General features: G+C 43.4%; 1 protein-coding gene across 3 annotated transcripts in view; it reads left to right on the top strand.

Moving 5' to 3' along the window:
* Positions 1–18,763, top strand: part of GPR1 (G protein-coupled receptor 1) — a 48,907-nt gene that overhangs the window by 14,471 nt on the left and 15,673 nt on the right. For 2 of the 3 annotated variants that reach the window (XM_032278506.1, XM_032278507.1), the window contains exons 3-4: positions 10,642–10,802; positions 14,761–14,868. The gene's annotated coding sequence lies outside the window, so the exon portion shown is untranslated. Of the gene's footprint in view, positions 1–10,641; positions 10,803–14,548; positions 14,869–18,763 lie in introns of those variants that run through there. The other variant, XM_032278508.1, reaches the window with a different exon arrangement.

Genomic DNA, 18,763 nt, shown 5'->3' on the forward strand with positions numbered 1-18,763 from the left:
ACTGTGCTATGCCCTAACATATACTATCTTGGTCTTTCATACAACAAACCTAGAACAATTTACTCATGGTTTCTTTTCCAGTTCCCTAGATCACTGATGAAAGAACAGGAACTGATTGTACCAAAACATTTATATGACAAGCTTAATCAATGTATTTGATTTAGTATCTATGCTGGGCTGAGAAAAAATTGCAAAGCAGTACCTATAAATAAAAAAGCAGGAACTAAGCTAATCATGGTGGCACATGCCTGGATCCCCAGCTACTTGGGAGGCTGAGGCCAGATCACTTGAGCCCAGGAGTTGAGGCTGCAATTAAGTATGATCAGGCCGCTATATTCTAGCCTGGGTGACAGAGCAAGATCCTGTCTCTAGAAAAAAGGAAAAGAAAAGAACATAGAAACTAGAAGGACACTAGAAATGGAAGATAGGAAATTGGAAGGGACTTGAGATCGAAAATTAGAGTAATAGGTTATATATACTGAGTATATGATGGGATAAACATTTTTCTATACTCAAAATATTCTCAATACTTCTGCCACCAGGTTAGAGAGCTTTTCCCACACCAAGCAATTCTCTCTTTTCTTTCTTTTTTTTTTTCTTTTTATTTTTGATTCAGGGTCTCTCTTTGTCACCCATGCTGGAGTGCAGTGGCGCAATCTCTGCTCAATGGATCTTTGACTTCCTAGGCTCAAGCAATTCTCCCACCTTAGCTCCTGAAGCAGCGGAGACTACAGGTGTGCACCACCATGCCTGGCTAATTTTTTTGTAGAGACAGGGTCCCACCATGTTGCCCAGGCTTCAAATTCCTGGCTTCAAGTGATTCTCCCAGCCCAGCCTCCCAAAGTGCTGGGATTACAAGCCTGAGCCACTGTGACCAGCTTTTTCTTTTTCTTTTTTTTTTTTTTAAGAGACGTGAGGTCTGGTCTGGTCTGCCTAGTCTGGAGTACAGTGGTAGGATCATAACTCCCTACAGCCTCAAACTCCTAGACTGAAGTGATCCTTCTGCCTCAGCCTCCCAAGTAGCTGAGACTGTAGGTATGCATGATCACATCCAGCTAACTTAAAAAAAAAATTTTAGAGGCCAGGTTTTGTGGCTCATGCCTGTAATCCTAGCACTTTGGGAGGCCAAGGTGGGCAGATTGCTTGAGCCCAGAAGTTCAAGATCAGCCTGGGTGACATGGTGAAACCCCATCTCTACAAAAATGCAAAAACTGAGGTGGGAGGATCACCTGAGCCTGGGGAGGTGGAGGCTGCAGTGAGCCAGGATCGCAACACTGCACTCCAGCCTGAGTGACACCCCATCTCAAAAAAGAAAAAAAAAAAAAAATTAGCCAGACAGGTGGCTCATGCCTGTAATTCCAGTTACTCAGGAAGCTGAGGTGGGAGGATCCTTTGAGACCAGGAGGCAGAGGTTGTAGTGAGCCGAGATCCTGCCGTTGCACTCCAGCCTAGGTCATAGAGCAACATTCAGTCTCAAAAAAAAAAAAAAAAAAAAAATGTTATTTAGAGACTGGGTCTTGTTATGTTGCCCAAATAGGTCTCCAACTTCTGGCCTCGCGCAATCCTCTGCCTGGCTGGGATTCCGGGCGTAAGCCACCTTGCCAGGCTTGAACATAAACTGGTGTCCTAAAAATTAACTCAGTTCGGCCAGCTACAATGGCTGACGCCGGTAATCCCAGCACTTTGGGAGGCCGAGGCGGGTGGATCACGAGGTCAGGAGACAGAGACCGTCCCGGCCAACATGGTGAAACCCTGTCTCTACTAAAAATAGAAAAATTGCCGGGCGCGGTGGCTCAAGCCTGTAATCCCAGCACTTTGGGAGGCCGAGGCGGGTGGATCACGAGGTCAAGAGATCGAGACCATCCTGGTCAACATGGTGAAACCCCGTCTCTACTAAAAATAAGAAAAATTAGCCGGGTGTGGTGGTGCGCGCCCTTAGTCGCAGCTACTCGGGAGGATGAGGCAGGAGAATCGCTTGAACCCGGGAGACGGAGGTTGCAGTGAGCCGAGATCGCGGCACTGCACTCCAGCCTGGGCGACAAGAGCGAAACTTCGTAAAAAAAAAAAAAAATTAGTTCTGATCTTTTCTGCCTGGAGATAGCGCAGACCAGCGTAGATCGAGGGCTTCTTTACACAAGACCGCCCCCATTTCAGAAGCCAATTACAAGTCCAGGTTGTTACCTATTCTTCTAAAATATAATATAAATCAGGTTTCCCACGATCGCCCCTCACGTTCATTAGTTTGCTAGATCAGGTCGGAGAACTCGGGAAAATGGTGTACTTACAAGATTACTACAAAGGCCAGAATTCAGGAAGAGCCAGATGGGAGCAAGGCACGGGACAAGGTCTGCGGAAGGGGCGCGGAGCTTCCATGCCCTCTGGGCGCGCCACCATTTCCAGGACCTCCGCGTGTTCACCAAACCGGAAGCTCTGGTTTTTACGGTGGCTCATTACTTAGTCATGATTGATTAAACCACTGGCCATTGGAAATTAATGCAATCTCCAGCCCCCAATCCTCCCCTGGAGGTGGAGGTTGGGGAGTGGGCTGTGGACACGATTTGTAATTAGTGCAAGACACAGATTTTGGGCTTTTTTTTTTTTTTTTTTTTTTTTTTGAGACGGAGTCTTGCTCTGTCACCCAGGCTGGAGTGCAGTAGCGCAATCTCAGCTCGCTGCAACCTCTGCCTCCCGGGTGCCGGTTCAAGTGATTGTCCTTCCTCAGCCTCCCGCGTAACTGGGACTACAGGCATGTGCCACCACCCCTGGCTAATTTTTTTTTTTTTGGTAGTTTTAGTAGAGACAGGGTTTCACCATGTTGGTCAGTCTGGTCTCAAACTCCTGACCTCAGTGATCCGCCCGCCTCGCCTCCCAAAGTGCTGGGATTACAGGCGGGAGCCACTGTGCCGGCCTGGGGCTCTTTCAAATGGAGCTAGGTTCAAGTTTGTGGTTACATAGAGGCACAAAACATGGTGTCTAGGAGGGAGGACGTCGATCTGGTAGCAGGAAAGAACTAGGGTAGAAGGTGAGTTTGGGAGCTGTTTGTTACAGGAGAGGAAACGCACTGGAGTGGGCGCAGTGGGTAGAGGGGTGACGGGCCTTGAGGGACAGCAGCATCTGAGGTCCATAGTGCCATGTGGACTGAAGCACTGAAGAGCAGAGTTTTCCTCTTTTGTGGTAAGGTAAGCTGGCCGCCTGACCTGGGTGGGTTGAAACCCCGCCCCCCGCAACCGCTGCCGCCACCACCCACCTCCCCATCCCCAGCCCCAGGAGGCGGGCGCCCTGGGCGAATACCTATGGAAGCCATCCAGCTTTAGCAAGGCTAGTGCGGAATGCGGTGGCGTGCCTGCAGTCTCAGCTACTCAGGAGGCTGAGCAGGAGAATCGTTTGAGCCAGTAGGTTGAAAGTGAACCATTATTGCGCCACTGCACGCCAATCTGGGCAACTGCGTGAGACCCATCTTTTAAAAACAAAGGGAAAAAACACACACGCACAACCAAGGCTGTGATCCCATGATCTTTAGACAATCTGACTCCACCCCTTTTCAAACAGCTTAAAGATTGAAAAAAAAAAAAAAAAATCATACCCATCCTCTATACCCTCCATGTCACCCCTTCCCTCCAAAAAACTTGGTAGAACCTGGGGCCGGGCGCGGTGGCTCAAACCTGTAATCCCAGCACTTTGGGAGGCCGAGGCGGGTGGATCACAAGGTCAAGAGATCGAGACCATCCTGGTCAACACGGTGAAACCCCGTCTCTACTAAAAATACAAAAAATTAGCTGGGCATGGTGGCGTGTGCCTGTAATCCCAGCTACTCAGGAGGCTGAGGCAGGAGAATTGCCTGAACCCAGTAGGCGGAGGTTGCGGTGAGCCGAGATCGCGCCATTGCACTCCAGACTGGGTAACAAGAGCGAAACTCCGTCCCAAAAACCAAAAAAAAAAAAAAAACTTGGTAGAACCTAACAGAACCTTAGGGTGTCAGCATCGACTGAACTTTAGAAATCAGTAAGTCCAATCCCGTGTAATGTCTGATTTCCTGCTTAAAACCCCTCACTTTATGGTTGCATCATTAAACATCTCCAAGCATGAGAAGTGTACCATCCTCTGGCATAGCTTTATGGTAGAATGAAAGCTCCATACGTTCTGTATCCTGCTCTTTCTCCAGGACCTAGAATACTTAGTAGGTACTGAATAAATAATTAATTTAATTAATTTATTAAATGTTTAACAACTATAATCTTTAGGAAATTCTGCCTTACATTGAGCTAACATTAGTGTCCCTCAATTTTTTGAGGCCAGTTTAAACAGTTCCCTCTTTCAAATGTCAGCCCTTGGACATTTGAAAAAATGTGACCCTGCTCTTTCTTTTCCCAGAAAAATAGCTTTCACCAGTTTGTTCAGTGCTCCTCACATGATACAGTTTCTGTCCATCTGGTTCTCTCTCCTCTGGTCATATTCCTGTTTATCATTGTTTCTCTTAAACCATAATTCCTAGAAAAGAACAAAGTACCCCTAGGTGCTGTCTGATGAGTTCAAGTAGAATTGGATAAACACTTCGCCAATTCTATCAAGACAGCCAAAGGGCAAATACTTTTTTTCTTTTTTTTTTTTTTTTTTTTTTTAGCTGTCACATCCTGTTGTTGACTCACATTGAGCTCAAGGTCGAGGAAAAAGGTTGTGTTTGAGCAGAAATTTAGGATGTTTAAATGACAGAACAGGTCATCACAGGACGCTAACTACTTTGATGCCTTTGGTGAATGGTACTTGTCCAAAGGAAATGTATATGAAAAGTGGTTGATTGGGACCCCACTGGGACACACTATATTTGCTTCCTTTTCATTGTGAAAAGGCACTAAATAAACTATTAGTCAATATTACATATCTCTTTAATGTAAAATTATGAAATCCATTTTAAGGAAATAATTCAGGGTCTGCAATTACTGCCTAGACACATTATCTGCTAGGAAAGCCTGTTGGAGAACATTATTTGCTTTGCATTGCTATGACATAAAGCTCAATGCAGATGTTGCTTAATAAGTGAACGCTGCCCAGGCAGGGTGGCTAACGCCTGTAACCCCAACACTTTGGGAGGATAACTTGAGGTCAGAAGTCTGAGATCAGACTGGCCAACATGGTGAAACCTCATCTCCACAAAAAAGACAAAAATTAGCCAGGAGTGATGGCGGGTGCCTGTAATCCCAGTTACTCAGGAGGCTAAGGTGGGAGGATTCCTTGAGTCCAGGAGTTTGAGGTTGCAGTTAGCTATGATCATACCCCTACACTCCAACATTGGAGACAGAATGAGACCCTGCCTCTAAAATAATAATAATAACAATAGTAATAGAATGAAAGAAAGAAAGAAAAGGGAAAAAAATGCTTTGTCTGACTTTGCCTTGGTAGAGAAAATCTGTGATGAGAACAAAAGATACAGGAAATTATTCTAAAAGTAGAATTTTTTAAACAAAATATTCTTGTATCAAGTGGTTTTTTACTATGTTCCTTCCAAGTTCCTTGTCGGAAATGAACTGCCTATTAGGTATGATGGTGCGTGCCTATAATCTCAACTACTCCAGAGGCTTAAAGGGAGAATCTCTTGGGCCAGTAGTTCAAGTCCAGGCTGGGCAGCATAACAAGATCCCATCTCTATAGAAATAAAATAGAAACATAAAAAGAAAAAACGCTTGTGTTATGTTTCCGTGAAGATATATTGTATTACTGGTATACGTGTCAAGATATTTTGTAACTATTTTCTTGAACTTGAATACCTGGAGATGTACTTGGCTTTTGAATTATCTAAAGTATTGACACCATAGACAGTGCAGATATGTACCTACATCTATTCTTTCTGTGACCCACCATACTTAATGGCCTTTAGAAGGTCACTTTCATTTCCCGCAAGTACAAGACCTTTGCTTCTGGGACAAGGTGGCTAATATCAACTATGAAAGAAAGATTAAGTAAATTAAAATGACTTACTATACAGCTACTGGTATATACTCTTTGTGTCCAGAAGCAATTTACAAAATTGTCAAGAGGTATCTGAAGTGGTTCTTGCCCTTTCATTTCTACCACTGGTTAGAGAATACGTATGCGGAAAAGATGTCATAGGGCTGGGCACGGTGGCTCACACCTGTAATCCCAGCACTTTGGGAGGCCAAGGCGGGAGGATCACGAGTTCAGGAGTTTGAGACTGGCCTGACCAACATGGAGAAACCCCAACTCTACTAAAAATACAAAAAATTAGCTAGGTGTGGCGGCACATGCCTGTAATCCCAGCTACTTGGGAGCGTGAGGCAGGAGAATCACTTGAACCCAAGAGTGGGACGTTGCGGTGAGCCGAGATCAAGCCAAGATCGAGCCGAGACTGAAGACAAGATCGAGCCGAGACTGAAAGGAGCTCCCAAAATATGTTTCATTTATTTATTTATTTATATATTTTTAAAGATGGGGTTTCACCATGATGGCCAGGCTGGTCTTGAACTCCTGACCTCAGGTGATCCACCCATCTTGGTCTCCCAAAGTGCTAGGATTACAGGTGTGAGCCACCACACCCAGCCAATATGCTTTGTTTTGTTTTGTTTTAAAGATGAGTTTTCACCGTGTTGGTCAGGCTGGTCTTGAACTCCCAATCTCAGGTGATCCGCCCACCTTGGCCTCCAAAGTGCTTGGATTACAGGCGTGAGCCACCACACTCGGCCACCAATGTGTTTTATATTTTAAGGTCATGTATTTTACCATTGAATCAGTATCTTTTCCCTCTCTCCTTTGCCTCTTTCCCTCCCTGCACTCTTTCTCATGCATATGCTCACACTCACACACTTTCTCTTTTTTTTTCTCTCTCTCTCTTTAAACAAGACAGAATCTTGTGCTGTCACCCAGTCTGGAATGCAGTGGTGGGATCTCTGCTCACTGCAACCTCCACCTTTTAGGCTCAAGCAATTCTTGTGCCTCAGCCTCCCAAGTAGCTGGGATTACAGGCATGCACCACCATGCCCGGGTAATTTTTTCTATTTTTAGTGGAGGCAGGGTTTCACCATGCTGGCCAGGCTGGTCTCAAACTTTTGGTCTCAAGTAATCTGCCCACCAGGGCCTCCCAAATTTCTGGGATTACAAGTGTGAGCCATTGCATCCAGCCTCTCTCTCTCTTTCTCAAGGAAAAAAGGAGAAAAGAAAAGGGGATTTGGGCTATATGCACAAATGCTCTCTCTGTCTGCTTTCTAGTTATGCCAACTTAAATATGAAGAACTAGTTGGGAAGTGGAAATTCTGTTTCTTTTAAAATTCTACAGCTGTTTTGGGCACTGCTGATGTTTATAACCTTCTCTCACAGATGTTACATTTTATGAACTGTGACTCATTAGGGTGGTTCTAGCATCTTTAGATGGACAGAAATCCCCAAGGGCAGAATGATTACATAAGTCTGCTTCACTTGAAATCTGAAATATTTGAATAGACTATTTCCTGGGGGAAAAAAATGTAGTAAGACTTTGCCATACTTAAACGAATCAGAAACACCAATGATTTCAGTTGGTTCTTTTCTGTAGGAGGAATGAGGGAGGTACAATATTCTTGTTTGGGAAGGTTTTGTTTTCATTTGCAGAATGTTTTTAATTTGTGTAGGCTTTTTGGTTTGGACTTTGATCTATATTTTTGTTCCAATGTGTAAAAACCAGTTAGAATGGCGATCATTAAAAAATCTAAAGACAACAGATGCTGGAGAGGATATGGAGAAATAGGAACACTTTTACACTGTTGGTGGGAGTGTAAATTAGTTCAACCATTGTGGAAGACAGTGTAGCGATTCCTCAAGGACCTAGAAATAGAAATTCCATTTGACCCAGCAATCCTATTACTGGGTATATATCCAAAGGATTATAAATCGTTCTACTATAAGGACACATGCACCTGAATGTTCACTGCAGCACTGTTTACAATAGCAAAGACCTGGAACCAACCCAAATGCCCATCGATGATAGACTGGACAGGGAAAATGTGGCACATATACACCATGGAATATTATGCAGCCATCAAAAACGATGAGTTCGTGTCCTTTGTAGGGACATGGATGAACCTAGAAACCATCATTCTCAGCAAACTGACAGAAGAGCAGAATATCAAACACCGCATGTTCTCACTCATAGGCAGGTGTTGAACAATGAGAACACATGGACACAGGGAGGGGAGCACTACACACTGGGGTCAGTTGGGGGGAAATAGGGGAGGGACGGTGGGGGGTGGGGAGCTGGGGAGAGATAGCAAGGGGAGAGATGCCAGATGTAGGTGATGGGGAGGAAGGCAGCAAATCACACTGCCACGTGTGTACCTATGCAACAATCTTGCATGTTCTTCACATGTACCCCAAAACCTAAAATGCAATAAAATAAATAAATGGAAAAAAAAAAAAACATTTACTGGAAGACATTGTTTGAATGTGCACTCTGCAAGGGACTGGATTTGGTGCTAATTTGAGGCATGGAGAGTAATCAAAGAGCTAGAATATGCGGTGCTGCCATCTTTGAGCTTCTCAGTTAGGAAACACCAGGGGAGAATCATAAAGGTTTAGAATTAGATGTCACCTGTGTTTTCCACATGAGACATCTGGGGTCCCAGTTGGGTCACTGACCTATCCAAAGTCACACAGCTAGTGATAGTCAGAGCTACGTTTTAGAACCATCTCTCCTAAGTTCCAATGCTTTTTCAACACAGAGGACTATCTAATTTCCATGGCTTAAATGGGATCAAGTGTTACGGCAGGTCAGAACTAGGATAAGGCAATTGAGGTAATTTTTTTTTTTTTTTTTTTTTTTTTTTTGAGATGGATTCTTGCTCTGTCACCCAGGCTGGAGTACACTGGCATGATCTCAGCTTACTGCAACTTCCGCCTCCCAGGTTCAGACAGTTCTGCCTCAGCCTCCCCAGTAGCTGGGACTACAGGCATGTACCACCATGCCCAGCTAATTTTTGGTATTTTTAGTAGAGACAGGATTTCACCGTGTTAGCCAGGATGGTCTCCATCTACTGACCTTGTGATCTGCCCTCCTCAGCCTCCCAAAGTGTTGAGATTACAGACGTGGGCCACCGCACTTGGCCCAAAATTTAACAGGGCACCAAAAGCCTCAGTAATTAAAATTAATGGAAAAAATCCATGATTAACAAAATATCAAATTTTTAAACAAAGATAAGGTCCTACTTTTTTCTTTTTTTTTTTTTTTTTTTTTTTTTTGAGACTGAGTTTCGCTCTTGTTACCCAGGCTGGAATGCAATGGCGCGATCTCAGCTCACCGCAACCTCCATCTCCTGGGTTCAGGCAATTCTCCTGCCTCAGCCTCCTGAGTAGCTGGGATTACAGGCATGCGCCACCATGCCCAGCTAATTTTTTGTATTTTTAGTAGAGACGGGGTTTCACCATGTTGACCAGGATGGTCTCGATCTCTTGACCTCGTGATCCACCCGCCTCGGCCTCCCAAAGTGCTGGGATTACAGGCTTGAGCCACCGCGCCCGGCCGGTCCTACTTTTTTCTTCCATGACCCAGCTTCACCTGTCTGACCCTAATCTCAGCCCTCCATCAGATAATCTGAACTTTTGGGTGGATCAAGGGGAAAACCAACGTGGAAAATATCCCTTTGGCTGGAATCCCTGGATGTGCAGAGTGAGCTGTCCAGATGTTCAGAGATAGATCACAAACCTTTGTGCACAATTGTGTATTGAGAGAATAAAAAAAGTGATGGCAGTTTTGAGGGTAAAACTACAACAAGAAAAAAAGAAAGACTGGGTTGAGCACAGTGGCTCACACCTGTAATCCTAGCAATTTGGGAGGCTGAGGTGGGAGGACCACTTGAGCCCAAGAGTTCTAGGCCAGCCTGGGCAACATAGCAAGACCCCATCTCTACAAAAATTTTTTAAAATTGCAATGAAATCTTGCCAGGCACAGTGCCTCACACCTGTAATCCCAGCACTTTGGGAGACTAAGGCAGGTGGATCACAAGTTCAGGAGCTCAAGACCATCCCAGCCAACATGGTGAAACACCATCTCTACTAAAAATACAAAAAAATTAGCTGGCGTGGTGGCACATGCCTGTAGTCCCAGCTACTCAGGAGGCTGAGGCAGGAGAATCACTTGACCCCAGGAGACAGAGGTTGCAATGAGCCAAAATCATTCCACTACACTCTAGCCTGGTGACAGAGTGAGACTCTGTCTCAAAAAAAAAAAAATATATATATATATATATATACACACACACATATAATATATATATATATATTTATATATATATATATGCATTTGCATTTGGCTGGCTGTGGTAGCTCATACCTATTATCCCAACACACTTTGGGAGGCTGGGAGGCTGAGGTGGGTATATCACCTGAGGTCAGGGGTTCAAGACCAGCCTAGCAAACATGGTGAAACCTCATTTCTACTAAAAATACAAAAAATAGCCTAGTGTGGTGGTGTGCACCTATAATCCCATTTAGTAAGGAGGCTGAGGCAGGAGAATTGCTTGAACCCGGGAGGCGGAGGTTGCAATGAGCAGAGATCTTGCTGCTGTACTCCAGCCAGGGTGACAGCGCAAGACTCTGTCTAAAAAACAAACAAAAACAAGAATATGCATTTGCCTGAGTGTCTTCTCTTCATTTATTCCTCAGAATCCAGCTGCCAGAGGCTGGATAAGAGTTGGCAATTTGGTCTGGCAATTTGGTTCTTATAAAGTCATCTTGCAGGGACTTAAACAACAGAGTCAGAACCAGCCCGAGGAACAGAACAGACCCTGTCAAGTGTGGACCTCTGACATAGTACTAAATTATAGGTAGGATAAAAGCTGAAATTAAAACTGTTCTTATAAACTGGCTGTTCCACTGGTCCTGGAGGCGGAGGTGAGAAGAGGGGAGTGGTGAGGCAGAGTCTAAGAAAGAACCGAAGTGGCTTTCTTTTCCATGCATCATCATCATTCTGGGCTTCCTCCGGTCAAGTCACCCTCCTCTGCAGGGAAGAATGGTTTATTTTGTGTTTTGTTTTCTTTTGTCATTCAGCCAAAGGTGCAGCTCTAGAAAAGGAACATAGAGTTATTCTCTAAATTCAGCATCGCTCTCTCCTGGCTTAAGCAGTATTTATTTATTTATATTTTATGTATTTATTTATTTATTTTTTAAGATGGAGTCTTGCTCTGTCACCCAGGCTGGAGTGCAGTAGCATGATCTCAGCTCACTGCAACCTCTACCTCCAGGGTTCTAGCAATTCTCCTGCCTCAGCCTCCAAGTAGCTGGGCTTACAGACATGAACCACCACGCCTGGCTAATTTTTGTGTTTTTAGTAGAGACAGGGTTTCACTGTGTTTGCCAGGCTGATCTCAAACTCTTGAGCTCAAGTGATCCACCCATCTCAGCCTCCTGAAGTGCTGGGATTACTGGTGTGAGCCACCGTGACTGGCTCTGTTTAAGCACTCCTGAAGAAGGATTCTTGTGCCCCAAATGCCTGGTGGTTAAGAACATTGGCATTTACCAATTTGGATAAGAATGCTAACCATGCCACTGAATAATTTTTGTTTTTGTTTTGTTTTGTTTTTTTGAGATGGAGTTTTGTTCTTGTTGCCCAGGCTGGAGTGCAATGGCATGATCTCGGCTCACTGCAACCTCTGCCTCATGGATTCAAGCAATTCCCTGCCTCAGCCTCCTGAGTAGCTGCGATTACAAGCATGTGCCACCACGCCCAGCTAATTTTGCATTTTTAGTAGAGATGGGACTTCTTCATGTTGGTCAGTCTGGTCTTGAACTCCTGACCTCAGGTGATCTGCCTGCCTCGGCCTCCCAAAGTGCTGGGATTACAGGTGCAAGCCACTGCTCCTGGCCTCTGAAGAGTTTTTGTAAATTCTTTAATTTTTTTTATCTTCAGCTTCCTAATCTGTAAATAGAGAATAAGAGCTAAAAAGTGAGGTCCATTATCATAGTCTTACCCTTGAAAGATGATGTGAAAAGCCCCCTTAGTGCATGAGTCAAGTGCCTTCTGGAGTATCCCCAGCCAGCAGCATCCAGGCTGTGATCAGACGCCCTTAGTGCCCACCCAAAGCAATCCATTCTGCTTGCTTGCTTTGTTGGTTGGTAGGCTTGTAACTTTCCTGATATTAAACAGATGTAAGTTCTTGCTTCTCCTAAGCCAAAATTTTCTTGACTATTATGCCAACATTTTTTGCCCTGGCATCTTCAAGTATCTGAAGATAGTCATCAAACTCGTTAAGTCTTCCTTTCTCACTGGTTCCTTAAGGATTCCAACAAATATGTGATTTCAAGTCCCCTCCATCACCCTCCAGAGTTCTTTCTTTTGCACCACTTTTGTTTTCCAATGGTCTTCCCAATGTCTGTTTTGCAGAACTCAACAAGCTGTTCCAAATATAGATTGACAATGAGAAAACAGAGTGTTGCCATTGCTAGCTTTGTCTTCATTACCATAAAATAATTAAAAATGTCTGTGATGGCCCAGTGTGGTGGCTCATGCCTGTAATCCCAACACTTTGGGAGCCTGAGGCAGGTGGATCACTTGAGGCCAGGGGTTTAAAATCAGCTTGGCCAGCATGGTGAAACCCTGTCTCTACTAAAAATACAATAATTAGCTGGGCTTGCTACTCCAGAGTCTGAGGCACGAGAATTGCTTGGACCTAGGAGGTGGAGGTTGCAGTGAGCCATATCACGCCATTGCACTCCAGCCTTGGTGACAGAGTGAAACAATGCCTCCAAACAAAACAAAACTAAAGACCATAACGAATGTCTTAAACCATCACAATAAGGAACCTGGCACCCAGATTGTTTAGCTGTGATCAATGAGCAAATCTTTTAACCTGTGCTTTATCTTTCAGGTCTACATTTTATCCTCTACTCTTCTGTATCTTCTCCTAGGAGAAAAAAGAGGCAAAATATTTTCAGGCATAATCTATATGAATGAGAGGAAGTTCTAGAATTGTTGTCCTCTTCCCCCTCCTTTTTCTGCTGTGTTGAAACAGCATTACTGTTGCTACAGAAACAAATTTTTCTTCCCACTCGTTCACCAAGTTCACTTATTACCTCTTGGATGATAAACAGTATTGTTTTGTGAAGTGGCTGCAATCTCAATATGTTCTGCAAGTTCCCTGATTAATGTTCCTTCCCCTTTAGGAAAAAGGCTTCTCTTTTCTTAAGAGAGAAAGTATCTTGATGTAAATTAAGATAAGAATATGTGGCCGGGCGCGGTGGCCCACGCCTGTAATCCTAGCACTTTGGGAGGCTGAGGTGGGTGGATCACCTCAGGTCAGGAGTTCAAGACCAGCCTGGCCATCATGGTGAAACCCATCTTTTAAAAAAAAAAGAAAAGAAATAAAAAAGATAAGAATATGTTTGCCACCAATTCAGTTCCCACACTAAACCGGATATTCTCCCTGGACTTCTATAAATGTCATTGACAATGTGTGATTGAGAACCAAAGCATCTTCAAAAAACCAAACATCTTCAAAGCAAAGATACAGGAATACAGATTTCCACCATGTCGCCTGGCTTCTTGGAAGCCTATCTTGACCTGCAGTGATTTCAGATCATGGTTAAATATTCTTGCCTCAGACACAGTCATTTTTAGCCTTTAAAATTTTTTTAAACCATGAATATTACCTATGTATGAGAAGTTTTATAATCTGGTAGGTACCCTGCCATGATACTTGCTTCCAAAATTTGTTATTTGTTATGTTATGATACATAACATTGCCCAGAAGACACTTAAGAGGATTAAAGCATCAGTTCTGTTTATATGGATGAACATATCAGCAACATAAACTAAACATTTCGAATCTCTAACAGTTGTCCAGTCACATACCCTACAAATGTAAAGTTACAGAACTTCTGTGCCATCAAGCTTTCCAAATTCAGTGCCTGTATTCTTCCTGATAAAAAAGTGACTTGTATACACAAAAATCTCTTTTTAAGAAAACACAGTTGGGGCCAGGCACAGTGGCTCACGCATGTAACCCCAGCACTTTGTGGGGCTGAGGCGGGTAGATCATTTGAGTTCAGGAGTTTGAGATCAGCCTGACCAACATGGTGAAACCCTGTCTCTACTAAAAATACAAAAGCTAGCCAGGCATGGTGGTGCATGCCTGTAATCCCAGTTACTCGGGAGGCCAAGGCAAGAGAATTTCTTGAACCCAGGAAGCGGAGGTTGCAGTGGGCCAAAATTACGTCATTGCACTCCAGCCTGAGTGACAAAGCAAGCCTTTGTCAAGAAAGAAATAAAAAGAGAGAGACAGAGAAATATGAAGAGAGGGAGGGAACAAAAGGAAGGAAGGAAGGAAGGAAGGAAGGAAGGAAGGAAGGAAGGAAGGAAGGAAGGAAGGAAGGAAAAAGTTTGTTCCTCCATATCTGTAGGTTCATAGATCAAAAATATTCAGAAGAAAAAAATCAATGGCTGTATCTGTACTAAGCATGCCCAGACTTTTTTCTTATTGTTATTCCCTAAACAATACAACAACTATTTTTATAGCATTTACATTGTATGAGGTTTTATAAGTAATCTAGAGAGGATTTAAAGTATATGGGATGATGTGCATAAGTTATATGCAAATACTATATTATTTTATTTCAGGGACTTGAGCATCCTTGAATTTTGGTATGTATGGGAGGTCCTGAAACCAATCTCCTATGGATACAGAAGGATAACTGTACTAATTTGGAGATTTCTCTTTACTATGATCAAGACTTTCAAACATTGCATCATTGATTACATTATATTGTTACATTGTGATTCTTTCCCAGACTTGAGACAAAGTTTGGGATGAAGTTGCCACTAGTTTCAGTTTATGGAATAGAAAAAAAAATGGAAGAGTATGAGATAAAGACCTAGACTAAATCCTTTTAGCAAAGGTAAATAAAGAATTTTTGTTTGGTTTTGTTGTTGCTATTGTTGTTGTTTAAGAGACAGGGTTCTAGGCCGGGCGCGGTGGCTCAAGTCTGTAATCCCAGCACTTTGGGAGGCCGAGGCGGGTGGATCACGAGGTCAAGAGATTGAGACCATCCTGGTCAACATGGTGACACCCTGTCTCTACTAAAAATACAAAAAATTAGCTGGGCATGGTGGCGCGTGCCTGTAATCCCAGCTACTCAGGAGGCTGAGGCAGGAGAATTGCCTGAACCCAGGAGGCGGAGGTTGCGGTGAGCTGAGATTGGGCCATTGCACTCCAGCCTGGGTAACAAGAGCGAAACTCGGTCTCAAAAAAAAGAAAAAAAGAGACAGGGTTCTCACTATGGTCTTGAAGTCCTGACCTCAAGCAATTTTTTCACCTCAGCCTCCCAAAATGCTAGGATTCCAGACTTGAGCCACCCTGTCCAACAAAATAAATACCTTTTTTTAAAAAGAGAACTCCAGTCCCAGTGGCTCATGCTTGTAATCCCAGCACTTTGGGAGGCTGAGGTGGGCAAATCACTTGAACTCAGGAGCTCCAGACCAGCCTGGGCATCATAGTGAAAGTCTGTCTCTACTAAAAAATACAAAAATTAGTTGGGCATGGTGGTGTGTGCCTCTGTGGTCCCAGCTACTGTAGGGGGCTGAGGTGGGAGGATCGCTTGAGCATTGGGAGGTCAAGGCTGCAGTTGAGCCAACATTACACCACTGCACTACAGCCTAGGTGACAGAGCCAGATCCTGTCTCAAAAAAAAAAAAAAAAAAAAAGGTTAAAAAAGGGAAGTAAGAGAGATACAGTGCTATACATTATTATATTTTCTCACTACTTTTAACCAGATATGGTGATAAACATGGCATTTTGGGGCTAGACACAGGGGTCCCCAACTCAGATGCCTTCAGCAGGCAAGCACGTAACGATGTGTGAACTCCATGCAGATTCAGTTTTTTTTTAAACATAAAGTTCACAAAATAAAACATGTTTTTGGCCAGGAGCAGTGGCTCACACCTGCAATTTCAGCACTTTGGGAGGCCAAGGCAAGTGGATCACAAGGTCAAGAGATCGAGACCATTCTGGCCAACATGGTGAAACCCTGTCTCTACTAAAATACAGAAAAAAAAAAAAAAAAAAAAAAAACCTAGCTGGGTGTGGTGGCACGTGCCTATAGTTCCAGCTACTTGGGAGGCAGAGGTTGCAGTGAGCCAAGATCGTACCACTGCACTCCAGCCTGGCAACAGAGCAAGACTCCGTCAAAAAAAAAAAGTTTTTAAATCTCTACTTAAAATCTTCTCGCCCTTCTGTTGAAGTAACTCAAAGAAGTCCCACTCTCTCTCTCTGCTTGCCCCTTTATCTCCTACTGCTTTCAGTCCTAAAGTAAAACTTGTAGATAATGATCAATACCTACAATTATTGAGCATGCTTTATGTGCCAGGTACTGAACTAACAACTGTTTGAGGATTTACTCATGTGATCATTACAGCAACCCCATGAGTTAGGAGCTACTGCTATTCTCATTTTACAAGTGAGGAAACTGAGGTTTCTTGGTAGCAGGTGATATAGGAAGGACTGGGATTGGAGAGCAGGCAGTCTAATTCTACAACCCATAGACCACAATATTGCCTTATATTTAAATTATTCCTGTGTGTTAATTATCTTAAAGTCTTGCAAAGGAATTAAGCCTAAAAATTTCTTCCTGGCCAGGTGCAGTGGCTCACCCTTGTAATCCCAGCACTTTGGGAGGGCAAGGCAGGTGGATGACGAGGTCAGGAGTTTGAGACCAGCCTGTCCAACATGGTGAAACCGTTTCTACTAAAAAGTACAAAACTTGGCTGGGCGTGGTGGTTCATGCCTGTAATCCTAGCACTTTGAGAGGATGAGGTGGGTGGATCATGAGGTCAGGAGTTCCTGATTAGCCTGACCAACATGGTAAAACCCCGTCTCTACTAAAATACAAAAAAAAAAAAAAAAAAATAGCCAGGCGTGGTGACAGGCACCTATAATCCCAGCTACTCAGGAGGCCAAGGCAGTAGAACTGCTTGAACCAGGGAGGCAGAGGTTGCAGTGAGCTGAGATCACGCCATTGCACTCTAGCCTAGGCAACAAGTGTGAAACTCTGTCTCAAAAAAAAAAAAAAAAGTTTCTTCCTAACTTAAGGATAATCATTCACCCCCAGCAGTCAACAGGGCAATACAGATTGTACAAGTTGGAACACTAATTTCTGGGTGGAGCACTAAAACAACAGGTACATAAGTAGGCGTTGACTTCCCGTACATGTGCTGTGTTCTCTTTTTCAAACTGTCAAAATGAAGCATGGGGCTGACATGCAGATCAGGCTGCAAATGCCTTTTATGACAAGAATTTGATCCCAGCATCGTGAAAATAGGTATCATTTAATTTCCATTTGATTCAATTATACTTTGTAAGGGAAAAACTTTCTCTTTCTCCTCCCAATCTCACTGCCTTTAAAACTGATAAAACATTTGATTGCCTAAAATTAGCTTGCTTTTCTGTTCGAGGTTGGTTTTCAATGCCAACTCAATAAAAAATGTTATTGTGAAGATTATATGCAATTTAGCTAAGCTTCCTGAAAGATTCTATTCATTTCTCAAATCAATGTCTTTCAAATACAACTCCCTCATCTCAGTTCTCTCACTGTCTAAGGGCCTTCCATCTTTGACTTCCATTGTGATAATAATCTCCTAAATGATTGTCTTTCTTCCATTCAAATCCTTTTCCAAGCCATCTTGCAAACTGCTACCAGATGATCTTTACAAAAACAAATATTCTGTCATGTCACTCCCTGCTACAAACAATTTTACTTGCTCCCAACTGGCAATGGAATAAAATCCAAACCCTTAAGCATGACATTCAAAGGCCTTCATCATCAGAACATCAGAACACTCCAATTTATGTTGTTTCTTCTTAAACCCAATCAAAATACTTTCAGTATTCCTAATATACCAAAGAATATTGTCATTTGTCTTAATGCCTGGCATTAAGTAATAAATGAAATGGGAACTACAGCTAGGCAAGCGGCATCTCTATTACAGAAAAAACTGTGCCAGGGACTAGGGTGTGAGGGTTGTTCCACCACCTTCCAACTGGCTGCAGTCAACAATATCACCACCCAACCTTCCATTTTCAGTTAAACTCTCTTTGCTTCCCCTGGGTGAATAAACAGGGTCTCTTTTTAAAGTGTTGCTGCGCCTCAACGCCTTCCAAGCAGAGATTGTTCATCTGAATGGCAACAGAATACTCTACTGATGCCAAACATCTTGAGTACATTCTGGAGTGTAGTATAGTTTATGTTTGACCGTGGAAAATATTGAGCAATGTCCCAAATACCACCTCCCCCAGGCAACACACACATATACATGTTTCAAAAAAATCTTTCTTCCCTAAGAAGACAGCCCTTGAAAAACAGTTTGCTGACCGTATGTTTGGTAGGTCATGGATCTGTGGTTTTCACCTGAGAATTTCTCTCTTGTGTCCATCCATTCTTTCTATTCATTCTTTTTTTTTTTTTTTTCTTGAGATGGAGTTTCGCTCCTGTTGTCCAGACTGAAGTGTAATGGTATGATCTCGGCTCACTGCAATCTCCATCTCCCAGGTTCAAGTGATTCTCTGGTCTCAGCCTCTTAAGTAGCTGGGATTTCAGGCACCCACCACCACAGCCAGCTAATTTTTGTGTTTTTAGTAGAGACAGGGTTTCACTACATTGGCCAGGCTGGTCCTGAACTCCTGACCTCAGGTGATCCACCTGCCTCTGCCTCCCAAAGTGCTGGGATTACAGGTATGAGTCACCGCACCTGGTCTTTTTTTTTTTTTTTTTTTTTTTTTTTTTTTTTTTTTTTTTTTTT

This window comes from Sapajus apella, unplaced genomic scaffold, assembly GCF_009761245.1.
Source record: "Sapajus apella isolate SASKATOON/1434 unplaced genomic scaffold, GSC_monkey_1.0 scaffold10, whole genome shotgun sequence".
In the NCBI taxonomy this organism is placed as follows: domain Eukaryota; kingdom Metazoa; phylum Chordata; class Mammalia; order Primates; family Cebidae; genus Sapajus; species Sapajus apella.